Raw genomic sequence first — 23,916 nt, 5'->3', positions numbered from 1 at the left:
ACCTTCGCCTCTAACCGAAGGTTCGAGTCCAACCTGATGGGTTCACGCGGCCCCTCTAGGCTTGGAGCGCCGCCCTGACTCAGCCAGACCGAGGGCTTAATGTATCCGGCTGTGTCTAGTGTCGGAAAACACTGTCCGGGAACTCGGTCTGGCCCATTTTCTATTGGTTCTGAAAAGCCACTGCGGTTCGTTCTTGTCCTGCAGCCGTTACAGTTCTACTACTGCAGTCATCCCAGGATCTTTCCAGGTACAACAAATCATTAAATTAAGTATGGTCATTGTTGTATCTCAGTTGTAATTGAGACCAGGTCTCAGTGGAGATGCCTGAGATGGGTTTAGAAGCCAGATGTTGATCTTTGGCCTACTTAGATAATTAATAACAAGCCGTGGAACTAAAACCATAGCTTTAAAACTTGAATGTACATCAGGATCCCTGGAGAGCTTAAGAAAAAACAAAGAGTGCAAGGTGGGCCTAATTTGCATTTGTAGCAAGTTCCCAGGTGCTGCTGCTCGAGCTGCTGGTTCAGAGACCACAGTATGAAAACCACTGAACTAAGATATCTGAACATATAGGGAAAACTGGAGAAACCTATGCTTCTTGGGAAGGAAGGGCAGCTTTACTTCTGTAAGCCTGGAGTCTACAACAGTGGCTGGTGCTAGTAGGCTCTCAATGAATATTGAATGAATAAATGAGTAAAGAGTAAATGTTTTAAGTGGGAAGTAAATTTAAAGGCAATTTAAAAGTGGTTGTTAAGGCTGCCAGTAATATGGTTTTGATACTAAGGGATGCTTTGAGTAGAAAACATTTTGTAATACTATTTATTTAGAAGTTTATATTTCATGCATTTCTTTCACCTAACTAATCAGTAAAGCATCTTGTTAGGAAAATATCACAAATACACCATCTTAGCAAAAATTACCAAAATTGTGGCAGTAAAAAAAAATAAGCCCCTGGGTATGAGTCATTCAGTGGAGGCACATGGCAAAAAAAAAATTTCTTGAACTGCCGCAGGAACCAAGAGGGGATTTTAAATTCCAGCCCTCTTCCATACCAGCTCGCTCTCTTTCAACCTTGGTTTCCTTTTCTGCAAGACAAGGAAGCTGGATGAGATGATCTCTTCCGAGTTTTAAGAGTTTAGAATTCTGAAGCATCATCTGGAAACATTCCCCTAAACGGAAGAACTATAAAAGCCCTTCCAGCAGAGCCCCCTAGTGGTCCTAAGGCGAACCAACTATACATGTGGGTAATGGCACAATAAAATATGGTATAATGTATGTGTTGCAATGCTATGTGTATTTGTGCCAGTACGTTACAAATAATTATTTCAATGTGTGAAAAAACTTTTTGAATACTTTATCTATATCACTTTAATTCAGTCCCCAATATTAATCTTGTCGCTTCAAAGAAATTTAAAACACTCAAATCACAGGGGAACTAATTAGAAGGGTATGCTAATTTATTTGGGGAAGAGAAGTTTGGTAATTTTTAAATGCACATAATCACTGGCCCTGAAATTCCACTTTCACTCCATTTTTACAGTCCTTCCTATTTACAGTCCTATTCAAGTCCTTCGTATTTACAGAATATGAGGCAACTGCCAATTAACTGACATGAGGCAATCCTCAAAATACATTTTAGGGAGAAAAAGAACACTATGCTGAAAGTGATGTTGTATCCTGGATTGGACCCTGGAACCAAAAGGACATAATTAGTGAAATCTGAAAAAATTTTGTAATTTAGTTAATAGTGTAACACTGTTAATTTCTTAGTTTTGACATGATATTATGATTATGTAAGATGCTAACATTAATAGAAGTTAGTATAGGGTATACAAGATTCTCTGAAACAGTTCTGTAAATCCAAAATTATTCCGAAAGGAAAAGTTTACTTAAAAAATCATTATTGGGACTTTCCTGGTGGTCCAGTGGCTAAGGCTGCATGCTCCCAATACAGGGGATCCCTGTTGGGGAACTAGATCACACGTGCCTCAACTAAGTTCATATGCCACAACTGAACATCTTGCATGCTGCAACTAAGACCCAGTGCAGCCAAATAAATAAATAATTGCTGTTTTAAAAAAATTACGATTCTGTCCAGACTGTGTATAATATACCACCATTTGTGTGAGGGAAGAAAGGAATATGTTTGTGTATATGCTTGTGAATCCATAAAGTATCACTGGAAAAATACATCAGAAACTGACAGCAGTGGTAATCTCTGAGATAGCAATTTAAGTTCCTTGGGGAAGGCAAAGTGGGAGACTTTTCATCATGTATCCTATTGTATATTTTACCTATTGAAAACTAAATTTTTAAAAATGAATTTCCAGAATGCATGTTATAATCTCTTCGCTGTTATAAGTTAGTGCTGATTACTTCATTAAATAATTAATTAAATAATTATTGAATGCCTACTGTGTGCCAAGCATGATCTAATCCCTGGAGGCATACCAGTGAACAAGATCAAAAAAACCTTCCAGTCGTAGGATTTACATTCTAGCAAGGATAAGGAAATACTCATCTCAGAGTATAGTCTGCAGTCACGTGGGAAGAGGGATCCCTGAGATGTCTGCAATGCCTAAACTATTATCAAAATAAAACTAAGACATTGTTTTCCTTTTTACTGTGTTCACACATGCACTGATGATGTAAAAGCAGTGTGTATGTTAGTCACATCCGACTCTTTGCAACCCCCAGAGGATCTTCCCAACTCAGGAATCGAGCCCTGGTCTGCTGCATTGCAGGCAGACTCTTCACCATTTGAGCTACAGGGAAGTCTTTTTTAAAAAATGGTGTAATGGTGCTGTAAACGCAGTAGTGAGCAAAAAAATTACTGTGCTAGTAATAATGTTACTGAAGTCATCCACTCACTATTTAAAACTGTTTCACATTAGAATGTCTTCACTGAAGCAGTCGGGATTATTAATTATATTAAACCTCAACTTTCAAGTAAAGTCTTAATGTTTTGTATGATACATGGAAAAGGAGTTTCCCTGGTGGCTAAGACAGTGAAAAATCTGCCTGCAATGCAAGAGACCTGGGTTTGATCCTTGGATTGGGAAGATCCCCTGGAGAAGGGAATGGGTGACCCACTCCAGTATTCTTGCCTGGAGAATTCCATGGACAGAGGAGCCTGGCGGGCTACAGTCCATGGGGTGGCAAGGAGTCGGATATGACTGAGCAACTCTCTCACACACACACAGGCAAAGGATACATAAAGGACTTCTGTATACCAAAGCTCATGGTAAAGCACTTGTACAAAATGGTCGAGCTGCAAGCTGAACTTAATCATTTTTTTCATGGAACACCATTTTCACTTAATGATTGAGACAAACAACTTTTCTTAAGAGTTGGCTATTTGGCAGGTGATTTATCAAAAATGAACAATGTAAGCTATCACATCAAGGAAAATAACTGACAGAATTTGTTAAACATGATAAATTCAAGCTTTCAACTGAAAATTAAAGTTTTACAAAACATGTCTCCCACTGTGACTTGATAGCTTCCCAATATGCTTAAAGACCTTTCTGATTAAATTGGGTGATATTGACAAATGTGATTACTAGAAATTATACAATGGAGTATGTCAACATTTGGAAGATCTGCATAAATTAGTGAGGTAATAACTGATCTAAATACCAATGCATAGTGTTACAAAATCATCATGGGGAAAACATTCATTCAAGGATCAAGACAAAAAGGGTCAAGACAGACTGATGAATTTTAATGTAACAGTACAAAAAGTTCATTCATAACATTTCAGCTAACCTTTGAGAAGTTACCACTTGTCTAGATTTAGTGTAGTGTAAATAATATCCGCAGTTATCTGAAAAGGTTATTAAAATATTCCTTCCCTTTCCAATCTGCATAAGGCTAGATTTTCTTTATGTACTTCAATCAGAGCAACGTGTGCAACATATTGAATGCAAAGGCATATATTAAAATGCAGCTGTGTTCCATTAAGCCAGCATTAAAGAGATTTTGTTTTAGAAAATAGTTATTTTTCACTGAAGTTATACTATTTATATAAGCATATAATGGATTTTATTATTTATTAGTAAATACTTCAGTAATTTCTTAGTTTTAATTTCTAACACAATGCTCTTTAATGCATGTAAACAAATGCTTTTTGGAATCCTCAATATATTCTTTAAGAGTATAATGGAGTACATTTGAGCATACTGTACTACTTCCCAGGTGTCACAGTTGGTAAAGAATACACCTGCCAATGTAGGAGACTCAAGAGATGCTGGTTTGATCCCTGGGTCAGGAAGATCCCCTGGAGTAGGAAATGGCAAGCCACTCCAGTGTTCTTGCCTGCAAAATTCTGTGGTCAGAGAAGCCTGGTGGGCTACAGTCCATGGGGTCACAAAGAGTTGGACACGACTGAGCACACACCACCACTTGGTACCTGGTGCCTGTGACTGTTTAAATGTACTGCTTAAGCATGAGATTTAGATCTAAAAAGTTCTCCACTTTCAGAATATATAAAGTATATAAACATTATTTATTTGAAGTGTGTGAAATTGGTTTTAGATGGATGGAGGAAAGTTCATCTGCTAACTCTCTGTTGTCTCTAACAGAACAATGTGTTTTGATATGTTGATTCACATAAAAAGAAATGTAGCAAGGCATAATCGTGCTTTGCTGGCCATTGATAATACTCCCCTACCTTGGAAACAAGTAAGTCTTCCTTTTTGTAGCTCCTGCTAGTTACTATGACTGCTCTACAGACTCAAATATCCTGTTCTATATGTAGAGGAATTTTTTTTTTCCTACAGCCCTTTCCTGACCTTGTGTTTTATCAGTTTTTTGAGACTTTTTTCCTTTGTCCCTCACCACTGCCTATTCTATCCAAGCCTCTCACTTAACTCTCCTTTTGAAACACCCAGTCATAATTCCAAGGTCAGTTTGCATTTTTTCCCCTCTTTCACTGAGTCCTACCCTTCCCATCTTGTTAGCTCCTCTCCCCTACCCACCCCAGATGGGATGAGGAACTCTAGCAGCAAGAGTGGAAACCAGCATTCAGATCCACAGTTGAACTGCTGAACTTAACTCCAGGCCAGTGGGCACCACAGTATTGATTGTAATGCACACTGTATTATTTCAATATAGAGACTAAATCAGAACCCCCACCATTGTGGCTTTCAGAATATCTGTAGCATGGTGGGGAAAGCTGTTTCAATAGCACAGAATAATGTTTCCTTGCCTTAAATTACCTTTCTTCCTGTCAGACACACAGGCTGTTTAGGTGGGAGCTTTTTAGGAAAGGACCTCATAATTCCACTCCGTCCAGGGAATATGCAGCTACAGCTGGGACATGGCTATAGGACCTTCATAAGTCATAGTCAAGGTATCAGCCACCTTTCCGGTAGACTGCCCTCTGCTGATCATCCCAATTATTTTTGCTGAGTTCGTGAATTCCTTTCTCTCCTCTAAACCAGAGTCCTCTCTTTTAGACCCTAGAATCACTGGGGCTGCAGTGAAAGATCCCAGTCCTCCAGAGGCCACTCTTCAAATTCCTCTTCTTTTAGTTGTCTCAAAGACCATGAACTAGTCAACATGGGACTTCCTGCTAACTAAAATCCACAACTAACTTCTACCTACCTAGTCCCTTGATTGTCAATTACCTATCATTCATTTAGAATACAGATTTTGACAAATCATATAAGCCTCATTAAATTGGCCAGATATTCTTTGTTTGCTCCTCTAAATCCACTCTCCAGTATTCTCTACTCTGTGCCCCTGGATTCTGGAAGTATGGACTGCCAAGGAGTTCACTACATGTACAAAGCTTTCTTACTTTCTGGATTCCAGTTGAACACAGCCAGTGGAATGCTCTGGCAGGAGATGAGGCCATGGGTTAACAATGCTACCTTTCCCTCCCAAAGGCCACAATTTCAATAGTTCTTTCCTTCAGCTGCAGCTACAGCTACTGCTATTGTTCTTTCAAGATTCCAGGAATTACGGGCTCCTATCCTTTCAAGCCCAGAGGCACCAAGAGCTCCCTGCTGTTGTTAGCCTTTGCTAGCTTCCTTTGCCTGATGGGCTGCAGTCCATGGGGTTGCTAAGAGTCAGACAGGACTGGGCAACTTCACTTTCACTTTTCACCTTCATGCATTGGAGAAGGAAATGGCAAACCACTCCAGTGGGTTCTTGCCTGGAGAATCCCAAGGACTTCGGAGCCTGGTGGGCTGCCGTCTGTGGGGTCGCACAGAGTCGGACATGACTGAAGTGATTTAGCAGCAGCAGCAGCAGCAGCAGCAGCTTCCTTTAACATTTGTAAACAGTCTCTTAAACAGATTCTTCTCATTACCACTGACTTCCTGCCAGGACCCTGTCTGATAGACTAAGGTACAACCATAATTCCCTACTCTCCTGAATGTGGTTGCTATTTAGAAAAATTACCAATCAATCTCTCCTGCACTACAGTCTCTAAATCAGAATTATTTTGAGGAACTCAAAGTTACAGTTCTCCCCACTAAGGTGAAACTCTGAAGGGTCAGCTGAGGCATTGCCTTATGAACAGTAGATCAGTATCTTTCCCTTAATTGGTGCTCCCTGGAGTGGAGATTCACACCCGCTTTCCCCTCCCTATAGCTGAGCATTCAGCTGTACTAACCTAAGAAATGACTCCTTTCCAGGGTTAACAATTCAAAAGAATTCCCATTTAGGTCCTGAAGTTAGCAAGCCCCACGACTTAGACACACTAAAGAAACATAAGGAAAATCATAATTTAAAGTAGCAGAAGACATGTTTATTATATAAACATCTCAGCAAAAGCACTGTGCTCAGTAAAAACTACATTTTACTCTCTTTAAAATGATTTTGACGTATTAGCCAGTAGTATGAATTCTTATCCACTTTGGCCCAGCCGCTTCATTCATTCTGGGGCTATTAGCAGTTCTCCTCTGCTCTTCCCCAGTAGTGTATTGGACACTTGCAAAGATGGGGGACTCATCTTTGGGTGTCATATCTTTTTGGCCTTGTATACAATTCATGAGGATCTTACGGCAAGTATACTGAGGTGGTTTGCTTTCCCTCCTCCAGTGGATCATGTTTTGTCAGAGCTCTGCTGTGACCCATCAGTATTGGGTGGCCCTCACGGCATGGCTCATAGCTTCATTGAATTACGTAAGCCCTTCACCACAACAAGGCAGTGATCCATGAAGGGGTTTTTCAGTCAGTATGTCAGCAAATCTGGAAGGGCTAGTAGTGGCCACAGGACTGGAAAAGGTCAATCCTCATCCCAGTCCCCAAGAAGGGTAGTACTAAAACAATGTGCTAACCATCAGAAAATTACACTCATCTCCCATGCTAGTAAGGTCATGCTTAAAATCTTGCATGCTAGGCTTCAGCACTATGCGAACCCAAAACTTCCAGATATACAAACTGGGTTTACAAAAGGAAGAGGAACTAGAGATCAAATTGCCACATTCACTGGATTATAGAGAAAACAACGGAGTTTCAGAAAAACATCTATCTCTGTCTTTATCAACTACGCTAAAGCCTTTGTGTAGATCATGACAAACTGTGAAAGCTCTTAGATAGGAATACCAGACCATCTTACCTGTCTTCTGAGAAACCTGTATGTGGGTCAAGAAGCTACAGTTAGAACCCTGTATGGAACAACTGATTGGTTCAAGATCAAGATAGGAGTATGGCAGGGCTGTCTGCTGTCACCCTGTTTATATAACCTATATCTGAGCACATTGTGAGAAATGCCAGGCTGGATGAGTTACAAGCTGGAATCAAGATACGCAGATGATACCACTCTAATGGCAGAAAGTGAAGAGGAACTAAAGAGCCTCCTGATGAAAGTGACAGAGGAGAGTGAAGAAGCTACCTTAAAACTCAACATTCAAAAAACGAAGATCACTTCACTGCAAATAGATGGGGAAACAATGGAAACAGTGAGAGACTTTATTTTCTTGGGCTCCAAAATCACTGCAGATGGTGACTGCAGCCATGAAATTAAAAGATGCTTGCTCCTTGGAAGAAAAGCTACGACCAACCTAGACAGTATATTAAAAAACAGAGACATCACTTTGCTGACAAAAGGCCCACCTAGTTAAAGCTATGGTTTTTTCTGTAGTCATGTATGGATGTAAGAGTTGGACCATAAAGAAAACTGAGCACAGAAGAATTGATGCTTTTTAACTGTGGTGTTGAAGACTCTTGGAGAGTCCCTTGGACTGCAGGGAGATCAAACCAGTCCATCCTAAAGGAAATCAGTCCTGAATATTCATTGGAAGGACTGATGCTGAAACTCCAATACTTTGGCCACCTGATGCGAAGAACTGACTCATTGGAAAAACCCTGATGCTAGGAAAGATTGAAGGCTGCAGGAGAAGGGAACAACACAAGATGAAATGGTTAGATGGCATCACTGACTCTATGGACATGAGTTTGAGCAAGCTCCGAAAGTTGGTGATGGGCAGGGAAGCATGGTGTGCCACAGTCCGTGGGGTCACAGAGTCAGACACGACTGAGTGACTATAAACTGAACTGACTACACCAATTAGAGTTTCAGATATGTCTAGATTAGTATGTAGACTAAACACATTCACTGATGAATGGAATTTTTTTTTTTTAAAGGCTTGTTCGATATTTTAATATGTATTTATTTGGCTACTCTAGTTGCAGCATGTTGGATCTTCCATCTTCATTGAGGCATGTGAACTCCTAGTTGCAACATGTAGGATCTGGTTCCCTGACCAAGGATCCAGCCTGAGCCAGGAGCACCGAATCTTAGCCACTGGACCACCACAGGAGTCTCCACAATGCCTTATTCTTGACACTGGATAATTAGATTTTTAGATTTCTGCCATTATATAAAACTAAGTACCAAGGGTTTCTATAAAGTCTCTAATTAGATTTCTTTGCAACACTTCATTACAGCTTTTTTTTTTGTTTTGAAATTTTGATTAAAAAAAACATAAAATTTACTATTACTCATTTTTAAGTGTACTTTTCAGTGGCATTAAATACATTCACGTTGTTGTTGTGTAACTATCACCACCATCCATCTCTGAAACTTTTTCATCATCCCGAGTTGAAACTCACATCCATTAAAAAATAACTCTCCATTCCTCCCTCTTTTCAGCCTCCAGTAACCATATTATAATTTTTGTATCTATGAATTTGACTATTCTAGTTACCTTGTGTAAGTAGCATCAGACACTATTTGTCCTTTTGTGTCTGTCTCATTTCACTTAACAATATTTTCAAAGTCCATCCACACTGTAGCATGTTACCAGACTTTTCTTCCTTTTCAAAACAGTAATTTAAGATTCCGTTGTACATATATGCCACATTTAGTTTATTTGTTCATCATCAAAGGACAAATGGATTTTTTTTTTTTGTCTTTTAGCTACTGTGAATAATGCTGCTATGAACATAGGTCTACAAATTCTCTTTGAGACTCTGCTTCAGTTCTTTTGAATATATACCCAGAAGTGAATTTGGTGGATCATTTAGTAATTCTGTTTAATTTTTTGAGGAACCATCATACCGTTATCCACAGTGGTTGCACCATCTTACATTTCTTCCAGCTTCTCTACATCTTTGTCAATACTTTTTTACTTTGTTTTTATATTTTAAACAGTAGCTATCATAATGAGTGTGAGGTGATATCTCATTGTGGTTTTGATATGCGTTTCCCTAGTGATTAATGATGTCAAGCATCTTTTCACGTGCTTATTGGCATTTGTATATCTTATTTAGAGAAGTAAGTGTCTATTCATGTCCTTTACTCATTTTTGAATCAAGTTGTTTGTTTTGTTGTTGAGTTGTTGGAGATTTAAAAATATATATATTCTCAATATTAATCCCTTATTCAGATAGATGCTTTGCAAATATTTTCTCCTATTTTGTGCATGAACTTTTCTCTAACTTGATAGTGTCCTTTGATGCAAAAAAGTATTACGTTTTGATGAAGTCCAATTATTTTGTCACCCATGCTTTTGGTGTCGTATCTAAAACATCATTGTCAAACCGTTGTCATAAGATTTCCCTCTATATTTTATTCCAAGGCTTTTACAGTTTTAGCTGTTGTATAGTTGTAGTTGTTTAGCCGTCTTTGATCCACTTTTAGTTAATTTTGCATTTGGTATAAGAGTCCTCCTACATTCTTTTGCATGTGGATATCTAGTTTTCCCAGCATTATCTGTTGAAGAGACTATCTTTTCTCTCTTGAAGGGTCTTAGCCTTGTCAGAATCACTTGACAGTATATTTGAGGAATCATCTCAAGCTTTTAACCACAGAAGGTTATTCTTATCTTTCTTTCCAGGCAGAGTTTTAAATTTGAATAAATGCCACTATAATTATCAACATTTATGAATGTTCAAGTAACTATGATGCAAGAGATCAAATTAGATGCAAGGGATACATGGAGAAAAAAGATACGGACTCTGGTTATGAAACTACCTATTTATTGGGGGAGATGGAATATCTCATTAAAAAATTACTACAAATATAGGATAGCACATGCTAATTTTAAAACAAATAGCACAGAAATTACATGTCTTGAGAGTTCAGAGCTTGTGGTTTTAGAAATGGATTTTAAGCATTAAAATACCAGTATGTGCACAAATATTCACAGCAATGTTATTCATATTGGGCTTCCCAAGTGGCACAGTGGTGAAGAACCCACCTGCCAATGCAGGAGATGCAAGAGACGCAGGTTGGATCAATCCCTGGGGCCGAGAAGATCCCCTTGAGTAGGAAATGGAAACCCAGTCCAGTATTTTTGCCTGGAAAATTCCATGGACAGAGGAGCCTGGCGGGCTTCAGTCCGTGGGGTCACAAAGAATCAGACAGAACTGAGCGACTAAGCACATTATCTATATCAGCAAAAAAAAAAAGGAAGTTATGCAAATGTCCATCAGCCGATGAGTGGGTAAACCATATGTGATCATATTGAATAATGAAATATTATTCAGCAGTTAAAAGAAAGTGGTGACTGCCACATGGATGAACCTTAAAAACATTATGCTAAGTGGAAGAAACCAGTCACAAAGGGTCGAATATTGTGTTACTCCATTTTTATGAACTATAAGGAAATTCATGCAAACAGTAAATTACTGGTTCCCTAGGTCTGGATGGAAGGGGAGGAAGGGAGGAGGGAGGAATGGAAAGTGACTGCTATGGGCATAGAATTTGTTTTGGGGCTGATGAGAATATTTTGAAACTGATTATGAAGATCATTATGCAACTCTGTAAATGGGTGAATTGTATGGTATGCAAGTTATATTCCAATAAAGATGTTATTTTAAAAATAGCCTCACCAATTCCATCTGTCCAGGTAAAAATGTGAATTTTATCATATGTGAACTACATCTCAACAAAGCAGTTATTACAAATGGAAGAAAAGAGGACTTCCCTGGCACTCCAATGGTTAAGACGCTGGTCTTCCAATACAGGGGGCACAGGTTCAATCCCTGGTTGGGGAACTAAGATCCTGCACAGCGAGGCAAAAAAATTAAAGAGAAAACATACCAAAGATTCCAATAAGTAATCCAGAAAGAGCTATAGTCTGGGCCAGATGACCTGTTTCTCTTAGGTTTATAGAATCCTATCTGAAGCAATGCAAGTGTATGAATTTGTAATATCTGAGACAGTGGGAAATTATTGAATGTTTTTAAGGTAATGATACACTAATATGTTTTAGAAACATTGATACTGGTGCCTCTCATTAGGCTAGACTGGAATGGAGAGGGACTGGAAGAATAAAACCTGCTTCAGTTCTGTTCAGTTCAGTTCAGTCGCTGAGTCAAGTCCGACTCTTTGCAACCCCATGAATCGCAGCACACCAGGCCTCCCTGTCCATCACCAACACCCGGAGTTCACCCAGACTCATGTCCATCGAGTCGGTGATGCCATCCAGCCATCTCATCCTCTGTCGTCCCCTTCTCCTCCTGCCCCCAATCCCTCCCAGCATCAGAGTCTTTTCCAATGAGTCAACTCTTTGCATGAGGTGGCCAAAGTACTGGAGTTTCAGCTTTAGCATCAGTCCTTCCAAAGAAATCCCAGGGTTCATCTCCTTCAGAATGGACTGGTTGGATCTCCTTGCAGTCCAAGGGACTCTCAAGAGTCTTCTCCAACACCACAGTTCAAAAGCATCAATTCTTCGGCGCTCAGACTTCTTCACAGTCCAACTTTCACATCCATACATGACCACAGGAAAAACCATAGCCTTGACTAGACAGACCTTTGTTGGCAAAGTAATGTCTCTGCTTTTGAATATGCTATCTACATTGGACCTAACTTTCCTTCCAAGGAGTAAGCGTCTTTTAATTTCATGGCTGCAATCACCATCTGCAGTGATCTTGGAACCCAGAAAAATAAAGTCTGACACTGTTTCCACTGTTTCCCCATCTATTTCCCATGAAGTGATGGGACCAGCTGCCATGATCTTCGTTTTCTGAATGTTGAGCTTTAAGCCAACTTTTTCACTCTCCACTTTCACTTTCATCAAGAGGCTTTTTAGATCCTCTTCCCTTTCTGCCATAAGGGTGGTGTCATCTGCATATCTGAGGTTATTGATATTTCTCCCAGCAATCTTGATTACAGCTTGTGTTTCTTCCAGTCCAGTCTTTCTCATGATGTTCAGTTCAGTTCAATTCATTCACTCAGTTGTGTCCGACTCTTTCCAACCCCATGAATCACAGCACACCAGGCCTCCCTGTTCATCACTATCTTCCGGAGTCTACCCAAACCCACGTCCATCGAGTTGGTGATGCCATCCAGCCACCTCATCCTCTGTTGTCCCCTTCTCCTCCTGCCCCCAATCCTTCCCAGCATTAGGGTCTTTTCCAGTGAGTCAACTGTCCACATGAGGTGGCCAAAGTATTGGAGTTTCAGCTTCAACATCAGTCCTTCCAATGAACACTGATCTCCTTTAGGATGGACTGGTTGGATCTTCTTGCAGTTCAAGGGACTCTCAAAAGTCTTCTCCAACACCACAGTTCAAAAGCATCAATTCTTCAGCGCTCAGCTTTCTTCACAGTCCAACTCTCATATCCATACATGACTGGAGAAACCATAGTCTTGGCTAGATGGGCCTTGTTGGCAAAGTAATGTCTCTGCTTTTATTATTTTTTTTTTCCTCTGCTTTTAAATATGCTCTCTAGGTTGGTCATAACTTTCCTTCTAAGGAGTAAGTGTCTTTTAATTTCATGGCTGCAGTCACCATCTGCAGTGATTTTGGAGCCCATGTACATTACAGGCTTCAGCAATATGTGAACCGTGAACTTCCTGATGTTCAAGCTGGTTTTAGAAAAGGCAGAGGAACCAGAGATCAAATTGCCAACATCCGCTGGATCATGGAAAAAGCAAGAGTTCCAGAAAGGCATGTATTTCTGCTTTATTGACTATGCCAAAGCCTTTGACTGTGTGGATCACAATAAACTGTGGAAAATTCTGAAAGAGATGGGAATACCAGACCACCTGATCTGCCTCTTGAGAAATCTGTATGCAGGTCAGGAAGCAACAGTTAGAACTGGACATGGAACAACAGACTGGTTCCAAATAGGAAAAGGAGTACGTCAAGGCTGTATATTGTCACCCTGCTTATTTAACTTCTATGCAGAGTACATCATGAGAAATGCTGGACTGGAAGAAGCACAAGCTGGAATCAAGATTGCCAGGAGAAATATCAATAACCCCAGATATGCAGATGACACCACCCTTATGGCAGAAAGGGAAGAGGAACTCAAAGCCTCTTGATGAAAGTGAAAGTGGAGAGTGAAAAAGTTGGCTTAAAGCTCAACATTCAGAAAATGAAGATCATGGCATCCGGTCCCACCACTTCATGGCAAGTAGATGGGGAAACAGTGGAAACAGTGTCAGACTTTATTTTTCTGGGTTCCAAGATCACTGCAGATGGTGACTGCAGCCATGAAATTAAAAGATGCTTACTCCTTGGAAGGAAAGTTATGACCAACCTAGATAGCATATTCAAAAGCAGAGACATTACTTTGCCAACAAAGGTCCGTCTAGTCAAGGCTATGGTTTTTCCTGTGGTCATGTATGGATGTGAGAGTTGGCCTGTGAAGAAGTCTGAGCGCCGAAGAATTGATGCTTTTGTACTGTGGTGTTGGAGAAGACTCTTGAGAGTCCCTTGGACTGCAAGGAGATCCAACCAGTCCATTCTGAAGGAGATCAACCCTGGGATTTCTTTGGAAGGACTGATGCTAAAGCTGAAACTCCAGTACTTTGGCCACCTCATGCGAAGAGTTGACTCATTGGAAAAGACTCTGATGCCGGGAGGGATTGGGGGCAGGAGGAGAAGGGGACGACAGAGGATGAGATGGTTGGATGGCATCAGTGACTCGATGGACATGAGTCTGGGTGAACTCCGGGAGTTGGTGATGGACAGGGAGGCCTGGTGTGCTGCTATTCATGCGGTCACAAACAGTCGGACCCGACTGAATGACTGAACTGAATTGAACTGTACTTTGCATATAACTTAAATAAGCAGGGTGACAATATACAGCCTTGACGTACTCCTTTTCCTATTTGGAACCAGTCTGTTGTTCCATGTCCAGTTCTAACTGTTGCTTCCTGACCTGCATACAGATTTCTCAAGAGGCAGATCAGGTGGTCTGGTATTCCCATCTCTTTCAGAATTTTCCACAGTTTATTGTGATCTACACTCAAAGATTTAGACACAGTCAATAAAGCAGAAATAGATGTTTTTCTGGAACTCTCTTGCTTTTTCGATAATCCAGCAGATCCTCTCCTTAACCTTTCCTATCCTAACCTTTTCTTCTAGTCCCCCGGTCCTGGACACAGATATCTGGTCAAAGGGTCTCAGCCTGAGTTGAGGATTGGAGGCTGATCACCTCTCTTGGCAGAGACTCGAATTCTGGTTCTGTTCTGCTCTGTTTTCTGGTTTGAATTCTGGTTCTGTTCCAGTCTGGTCTGGTTTCTGGTAGGGCCAAGTTCCAATCCTCCCTTCTCTGGAGGTTCAGTGTAAAGTTCCATAACACCTGGTTGTCTGCAGGTGGCAGGAGATGTCTGTAAGGCCATCCCTTTTACCCTCCTCTCCTGCCTCCACCTCACTCTTCTTTCAACCTGGCTTCCTTTCGTCTCTTTGAAATCTTTGAGGACCTGAGATATTTTCTTTTATTCTGTTAGTACTTACATCTGAAGTTCTGTGTCTCTATAGCAGGTTTTCTGAGAGACTAATCTTGTATTTAAGGGAGTGTCTGATTAGGACTGCCAGGTTTGTGTGTTCTGTGTTGTGATTTGTAATGGCCATTTTGCTTTGTGTGGTCACCATTTGGTTTAGACCTGCCGCCATTTTGTTAGAAGTTTATTTTCTTTCCCTGTGCCTTGAGACCACCGCTCTCAGGCTCACTTATCTAGACCATCTCTAACTCCTGAGACTGAGAAAAAATGGGAAGAAGCCTTTAAAATTTTTATTTATTCCAACTGTTATTTATAAACTAGTGAATTTTATATTTTAATATAAAATTACAATATAATTTCTAAACTTAGAAATGTTTAGAAAATGAAGCTAGACCTTGCATTTTGTCTGTCTGAAAATGCGTATGTCTTGGTATGTCTTTGTCTATGGATATTATTTTTAAGATTAATTTGTAAATGAGCTCTATTAAATGTTTACAAATCAAATACTTCTAAATTAAACTAAATGAATTCCAGTTTCATGTGAACTGGGAAATATTCAATATTAAATTGATACCTGGTAACATAGACAAGTCTTCAGAACTATCAGTAAGTATAATACTTCTGCTGTACCTAGGTTTTCTAGAGGTCAAATACGATTGTATTCTGTTACAAATTTGTCAACAAGAAACACATCTCATTGTGGAAAACAGGGAAACTAATATGTGTTTTCAGTAGAAGACGTATATAAAAAAATACTAAAAAGAGTTATGCATGATCAGGATTGGGTTACAATTAGTTAGATAAATAGATTTTGTTAGGAATGACATTACCATAGGAAAACTGGTTAGAGCCAACTAGGTCCAAGGTGGCAGAGTTGACTTTCATTAGACCTTGAGCCTCCAGTATATACACACCCATTGAGACATATCAGCAAGCTAAATGATCCACCCATCAGCATTGACTAAATCTGATGGAATGTTCTAAACTCTTTTGATTGATTTTTTTTGGACACAACTTCCTAAATCAAATTCTGTTGAAATTCTTTTGACCTCTAGCTAACTTTGGAATGCTTCAGAGGGCCCCTGAAACATCCCAAAGAAAGTTATTAAGCTAATTGTGTTTATTTGGTTTGTTAAATTACATGGGAAATATTATCAAATGAGTAATAAATCCTCTCAGGTTAAAATGTATAGTAAATATTACTAATATAGATATCCTAGAAATTATATGGAGTTCCTAATATTCTGATATGTCCTGGTATTCTAATGGGAAAGCTGATGACTTCACAAAAGTTAACAAAGGGGCTGAGTGAACCAGCAAATATGCTTGTAACTTTTATGGTTTCTATCTGAAAAAATTACAGGTTTGAATCTGTGTTTTCCAGAAGTAGGGGAAACCTTCCCCTCAAACTAATTATGACAGTAATTTGGTAAAATTATACATTATAAACAAATTTTAAAAATTATAATTTCTATTTGACTCCTCCAGAGATTGAAAATTCTTAGGTTTCCAGTAACTTTATCAGATGAGTTAGGAAGGTTATCTCACTAACAGGTACAGAAATCTCATGGAATTTTTGAGACCTTGAAAAGGGAAAAATTCACCTAGGATTGTTAGGTGAAATCTGTGATAAGCCTTTGGCATGACTTTCCCACCCCTGTTTTATTTTAAAGGGTCAGTCTGAGACTCTATAAAAGTTTCAACAAAGCAAAAAGTCTATAAGTTATGATTATATAAATTATCAGGCCAAATTTATTGAGAGCAGAACTATTTCGCAAACAAACTAGTCTTAATTTGGTTATATTTGATAAAAATAAGGGTAATTTTAGGGAGAAAAAGATGTTTCAATAAATGTTAAATCTAAGTTTGTTAGTGGAGGTCTGTATCTAGTAAGATTCATTTCCTGGATAGTTCTTTGCTGTTGTGTGGTATTAATGTAAAGTTTAATTAAATTCTTTAAAACCACCCTAAGCTTGTTTCTGAAGCTCATCTCAGTAATCTGTCTTTGGATAAATATCAGATGCCTCATGACTTACAACCAGGACTGAAAAAAGACATAATTTAAGAGACTGTTTCTGACCTGGATGGAAGGACCTTTTATCAAATACTCTTAACTAGCTAATGCACAGGGAAATTGACTCTTAGATTAATTCCCACTTCCAAAGGCCCCTACCCTGGACTGGTCTATAGAGAGAACAGCTGACCTGATCTCACCTTAAAATAACTCGCAAACAGAAGAGAAACTACACTACACTAGGACAAGAAGATGACAACATCAGAGATAGACAGCTTGCCCAAGATGCTGGACCTGATTCATATAATCATTTATAATGTTTTCTTGACTTTTTATACCTTTGCATATAAATCAAATGCTTTTCTATCATAGGTCTGATCCTATGCTTGTCTTAGAAATCAATCCAATTGTTGAGTTTGTGACCAATTACCTGTGTCTAGTTTAGGGTTACCTTGGTGAATTGCTCTACTCCAAGGCTCTAACTAGTTGGCCCTGAAAAACTTTACTTAAAAAGAAAGATTATAGTCATATTCAGATCACTATGGATATTACTAGATGAGATCCCCTCACCTGGCCAATTAATAATGCCTGCTCCTGACCCTGGCCATAAATTTGAGTTTTCTCCTACTATTCAAGCTCAATCAGCAATCAGCAAAGTTTCAACAAAGGAAAAAATCTCCCTCAATTATGGGATAGATTTATATAGATAACACCAGGCTATGGTAATTTAGGTTGAAAGTCTCCTCTATATTGGAAACAATTAAATCATGCTAAGGATAATCAAAATGCAAAAGTAGGAAGTCAAGAAACACATGGAGTAACAGGCAAATTTGCCCTTGGAATATGGAATGAAGCAGGGCAAAGACTAATAGAGTTTTGCCAAGAAAATGCACTGGTCATAGCAAACACCCTCTTCCAACAACACAAGAGAAGACTCTACACATGAACATCACCAGATGGTCAACACTGAAGTCAGATTGATTATATTCTTTGCAGCCAAAGATGGAGAAGCTCTATACAGTCAACAAAAACAAGACCAGGAGCTGACTGTGGCTCAGATCATGAACTCCTTATTACCAAATTCAGACTTAAATTGAAGAAAGTAGGAACAACCACTAGACCATTCAGGTATGACCTAAATCAAATCCCTTATGATTATACAGTGGAAGTGAGAAATAGATTTAAGGGCCTAGATCTGATAGATAGAGTGCCTGATAACTATGGAATGAGGTTCGTGACATTGTACAGGAGACAGGGATCAAGTCCATCCCCATGGAAAAGAAATGCAAAAAAGCAAAATGGCTGTCTGGGGAGGCCTTACAAATAGCTGTGAAAAGAAGAGAAGCAAAAAGCAAAGGAGAAAAGGAAAGATATAAGCATCTGAATGCAGAGTTCCAAAGAATAGCAAGCAGAGATAAGAAAGCCTTCCTCAGTGATCAATGCAAAGAAATAGAGGAAAACAACAGAATGGGAAAGACTAGAGATCTCTTCAAGAAAATTAAAGATACCAAGGGGACATTTCATGCAAAGATGGGCTTGATAAAGCACAGAAATGGTATGGACCTAACAGAAGCAGAAGATATTAAGAAGAGGTGGCAAGAATACACAGAAGAACTGTACAAAAAAGATTTTCATGACCCAGATAATCACAATGATATGATCACTCATCTAGAGCCCGACATCCTGGAATGTGAAGTCAAGTGGGCCTTAGAAAGCATCACTATGAACAAAGCTAGTGGAGGTGATGGAATTTCAGTGAAGCTCTTTCAAATCCTGAAAGATGATGCTGTGAAAGTGCTGCACTCAATATGCCAGCAAATTTGGAAAACTTAGCAGTGGCCACAGGACTGGAAAAGGTCAGTTTTCATTCCAATCCCAAAGAAAGGCAATGCCAAAGAATGCTCAAACCAGTGCACAATTGCACTTATCTCACATGCTAGTAAAGTAATGCCCAAAATTCTGCAAGCCAGGCTTCAGCAATACGTGAACCATGAACTTCCTGATGTTCAAGCTGGTTTTAGAAAAGGCAGAGGAACCAGAGATCAAATTGCCAACATCCGCTGGATCACCAAAAAAGTAAGAGAGTTCCAGAAAGGCATCTATTTCTGCTTTATTGACTATGCCAAAGCCTTTGACTGTGTGGATCACAATAAACTGTGGAAAATTCTGAAAGAGATGGGAATGCCAGACTTCCTGATCTGCCTAGTGAGAAATCTGTATGCAGGTCAGGAAGCAACAGTTAGAACTAGACATGGAACAGCAGACTGGTTCCAAATAGGAAAAGGAGTACGTCAAGGCTGTATATTATCACCCTGCTTGTTTAACTTATATGCAGAGTACATCATGAGAAACGCTGGACTGGAAGAAACACAAGCTGGAATCAAGATTGCCGGGAGAAATATCAATAACCTCAGATATGCAGATGACACCACCCTTATGGCAGAAAGGGAAGAGAACTAAAAAGCCTCTTGATGAAAGTGAAAGTGGAGAGTGAAAAAGTTGGCTTAAAGCTCAACATTCAGAAAACGAAGATCATGGCAGCCGGTCCCCATCTCTTCATGGGAAATAGATAGGGAAACAGTGGAAACAGTGTCAGACTTTACTTTTTTGGGCTCCAAAATCACTGCAGATGGTGACTGCAGCCATGAAATTAAAAGATGCTTACTCCTTGGAAGGAAAGTTATGGCCAACCTAGATAGCATATTGAAAAGCAGAGACATTACTTTGCCAACAAAGGTCCGTCTAGTCAAGGCTATGGTTTTTCCTGTGGTCATGTATGGATGTGAGAGTTGGCCTGTGAAGAAGGCTGAGCGCCAAAGAATTGATGCTTTTGTACTGTGGTGTTGGAGAAGACTCTTGAGAGTCCCTTGGACTGCAAGGAGATCCAACCAGTCCATTCTGAAGGAGATCAGCCCTGGGGTTTCTTTGGAGGGAATGATGCTGAAGCTGAAACTCTAGTACTTTGGCCACCTCATGTGAAGAGTTGACTCATTGGAAAAGACTCTGATGCTGGGAGGGATTGGGGGCAGGAGGAGAAGGGGACGACAGAGGATGAGATGGCTGGATGGCATCACTAACTTGATGGACGTGAGTGTGGGTGAACTCTGGGAGTTGGTGATGGACAGGGAGGCCTGGTGTGCTGCGATTCATCGGGTCGCGAAGAGTCAGACACGACTGAGCGACTGAACTGAACTGAAGGATTATCAGTTTAGTAACACTAGGAAACTGGGTTATATGCCTTATAGACAGTGCCAGTATATAATTTCCCTGGAAGATAAAAATTCTTAGTACAGAATAGACTAAGTCAGATGACCTGGGATATACTGGGCTACATCTAATGGAAGTTCTTAAGTCTTACTTACGACTTTACTAATACTGCTGGGCTATGTTATTTGGACAGGGAAGCCTGGCATACTGCAGTCTATGGGATCACAAAGAGTTGGACACGACAGAGTGACTGAACTGAACTTAGCTGATATTATTTGTATTTTGCCTGTTTTACAGGCAAAATTGCTATTTCTTACACTGCCAAATGTGTGACTGAGGCCTCTGACAAAATAATATGTAGTTCCATATGAGATCAATGATGATAACAGTATAACTCTAGATACGGGAAGAAACAACAAGAGGAAACGTTTTCTTGGACCAAGAAGCTAGTAAGACAGGTGGTCCAGAGAACTTTGGATACTTTTTTATGGCCCAGTCCAGTAACACATTGAGTGGCCTGTCAACAGAATCTTTGCCTGAGACCTGAGAATGAATATTCTCAGCACCATGGGATGACATGGTCATGAAATGCCCCCCACTCAAAATCATGGTCTGGAGAAGGCAATGGCACCCCACTCCAGTACTCTTGCCTGGAAAACCTCATGGACGGAGGAGCCTGGTAGGCTGCAGTCCATGGGGTCGCAAAGAGTCTGACATGACTGAGTGACTTCACTTTTCACTTTCATGCATTGGAGAAGGAAATGGCAACCCACTCCAGTGTTTCTGCCTGGAAAATCCCAGGGACGAGGGAGCCTGGTGGGCTGCTGTCTAAGGGGTCACACAGAGTCGGACACGACTGAAGTGACTTAGCAGCTTAGCAGCAAAATCATGGTCAAGTTTATGACCAAGAAAGGGCCCTGCCAACTGAAAAGGGACACTTGCCATCTACTTCCAGAAAGGTTAAATCATGTCCACTACAGCTGCTGACCTTCAAGACCCCTGAAAAGAGTTTAGGGTGAAAATCAGGAATGAGGCACTCTGTGCTCTGGGAAAAACTGCAGAACAGGCCTTTAGATAGTTAGATCTTTTCAGAATAAGATTTTATGGGTCCCAGTTCTTGTGTCTTCTCATACCTAGAGAAACAATGACATCGTTAATAGTGACATCTGCTTTGGCTATTAAGGAAAATTTTACAATTAAAAGTCAAAATAGAGTAGCTATGGTTCGGACATCCAAGGAAATAACTAGGTGATACTATGGGTGTAATTTCAGACTAGACCTTGTATTGCTAAATACTTGAGTTTTCTGAGTTGTGTCAGGCTTGGATACCACCAGACATTCTCAGAACAATGTCTGCTGGCAGCTAGTAACTTCAACCTTACTTTTTATAAAACTAGGCAGCTGGCTACCTGGCTCCAAGTCTCCCTGAAGTGCCACGTCCAGACTGGGTTTCAGGTCTATTCTTCTGAAAAGAAATGAGATTTGTTTTGTCTATTTAATTTCTAGTTGTCACTCCTCCAATTATTTCTAATTGGGTCTGTTACACCAAAATGCCAGACCAAGGGATTGAGATTTTAATCATACAAGACTCAGATCTAGGACTTGGAACTCAGGAATACTTCTAATTCAGTGTCGGTTCACCAAATTGAGACAGTCCTATGCCCCATTTTGCCAGGAAGTTATCAAAGTCATAGTTGCCCAGTTCCCTGAGTTAAAACTGAGCAGGATTCAGTGGGGCTCTGGAGTATAGATCCATTCTATGTTCTCCGTTTCTTGTTTGTAGGATGTAGGCTTCATTCAGCCTCCTTGACCTTTCCTGAGTCCCAAAGGGCAGATTCAAACAATTGCTGATCAGGGAAGGAAGGGAATACGGAAAGAGAGGAGGAGCAATAAAATAATGGTACACCCTTGAGGCAGGGTCCTGATTTCTACTCAAGAAATACACTTAACAGTGTCTTTGAGTTCTTTTGCAGAACTGGGGTCCCCACCCAAGTGGAGGATCGTAACTTCAGGCTGAGCACAAGATTCCTGGAGCACCACTCTATTGGCTCACAACCAACAACCAATCAGAAGAAAGTCATACACCCTGCAGCCCTTGCCCCAAATGTTGCCTTCTCTTTCTAAGGCCAGTGATGGCCATGGGAAAGATTGAAGGCAGGAGGAGAAGAGGACGACAGAAGATGAGATGGTTGGATGGCATCCCTGACTCAATAGGCATGGTTTGAGCAGGATCCAGGAATTGGTGATGGACAGGAAAGCCTGGCGTGCTGCAGTCCATGGGGCAACAAAGAGTTGAACATGACTGAACAACTGAACTGAACTGATGACCATCCTTTTAGGCCTCCTGTTTGGCCCTGTCTGTTTAATCTCTGTGAGGGGCCAACAATTTCAACCTAAATTGCTGTTTTTACAAGGGTAAATGCTAGTTTCAGGCACAGAATACCTTGAGTTAGATCAGGTAAAGAGAGACTTCTGCTCTGGTAGGCAGGCCTCCACCCATACAGAGCAGAAAGAAGTTACAGAAGAAAGAGAACTCCACCCCAATTCCCAAAAAGTATCTTGAGTATAAAGTCTCTCAAGGAGGGGTTGTTCGGGGAAGCACACTGACTGAAACCGCCCACCCTGGCCAGGCACCATAGTAACCATTTGCATGAGTTATTTTACATCAGGAGGCCCTGGTAAGGAACACGGAACTAATAAGCCACCACCAACTGGAAGAATTCGGGAAAGGTCAAAAGGTGACACCACGTGTCCAACCACCTCCCAGAATCCTTCTCGAAGGCATCCATCTTGGCTGAACAATGCATCTGCCACCAGGAAGGACTCTGAGTCAGAATGATTGACTCAGAATCACCATCATAAAACCTGAGACTTCAAGCCACATGGCAGAGCAGTTCTCCTGGGTTCCCTTACCCTCCTGCTCTCCGTCCAGGCGCCCTTTCCCAATAAAATTGCTTGCTTTGTCAACACATGTTTCTCCTCAGACAATTCATTTCCGAGTGTTAGACGAGCCCACTTTTGGGCCCTAGAAGGGAGTTCCCTTTGCTGCAACATTTCTATGCCACCTGCTGCTGCTAAGTCGCTTCAGTCGTGTCTGACTCTGTGCGACCCCCATGGACAGCAGCCCACCAGGCTCTCCCATCCCTGGGATTCTCCAGGCGAGAATACTGGAGTGGGTTGCCATTTCCTTCTCCAATGCATGAAAGTGAAAGTGAAGCCGCTCAGTCATGTCCAACTCCTAGCAACCCCATGGACTACAGCCTACCGGGCTCCTCCGTCCATGGGATTTTCCAGGCAAGAGTACTGGAGTGGGGTGCCATCGCCTTCTCCGCTATGCCACCTATACCTTGTCTATTCCCTCAAATACCCCGACACAGATTCTTTCACCAAACTTTCACTTTTCTCTGAAACTCTTCCTACTCCCCTTTCCTTTGAACTTGTCACTTTAAAATTAAGCCTTCCGAGGATCCAAATGCCAAATCCTTAATTTCTTGTATTCCCTAGACAAAACTGAACTGCAAGCCACAAAGATTCTGGCAAAGTAACTGAAGATTCTCAC

The 23,916-nt window shown here is 40.6% G+C and overlaps 1 long non-coding RNA gene across 2 annotated transcripts; it reads left to right on the top strand.

Moving 5' to 3' along the window:
- Positions 1-108: 108 nt before the first annotated feature.
- Positions 109-23,326, top strand: LOC139183617 (uncharacterized). Of its 2 annotated transcripts, none has more exons than XR_011567162.1 (2): positions 109-247; positions 22,331-23,326. It is a non-coding gene; the product is annotated as an uncharacterized lncRNA (long non-coding RNA). The 2 variants fall into 2 exon arrangements; XR_011567163.1 differs by having other exon boundaries at positions 115-247; positions 8,641-23,326.
- The last annotated feature ends 590 nt before the right edge of the window (positions 23,327-23,916 follow it).

Source organism: Bos indicus, chromosome 6 (assembly GCF_029378745.1).
Source record: "Bos indicus isolate NIAB-ARS_2022 breed Sahiwal x Tharparkar chromosome 6, NIAB-ARS_B.indTharparkar_mat_pri_1.0, whole genome shotgun sequence".
NCBI classification, from domain to species: Eukaryota; Metazoa; Chordata; class Mammalia; order Artiodactyla; family Bovidae; genus Bos; species Bos indicus.
Note: the sequence above shows the minus strand (reverse complement) of the source record. Positions and strands in the feature narration are given on the sequence as shown.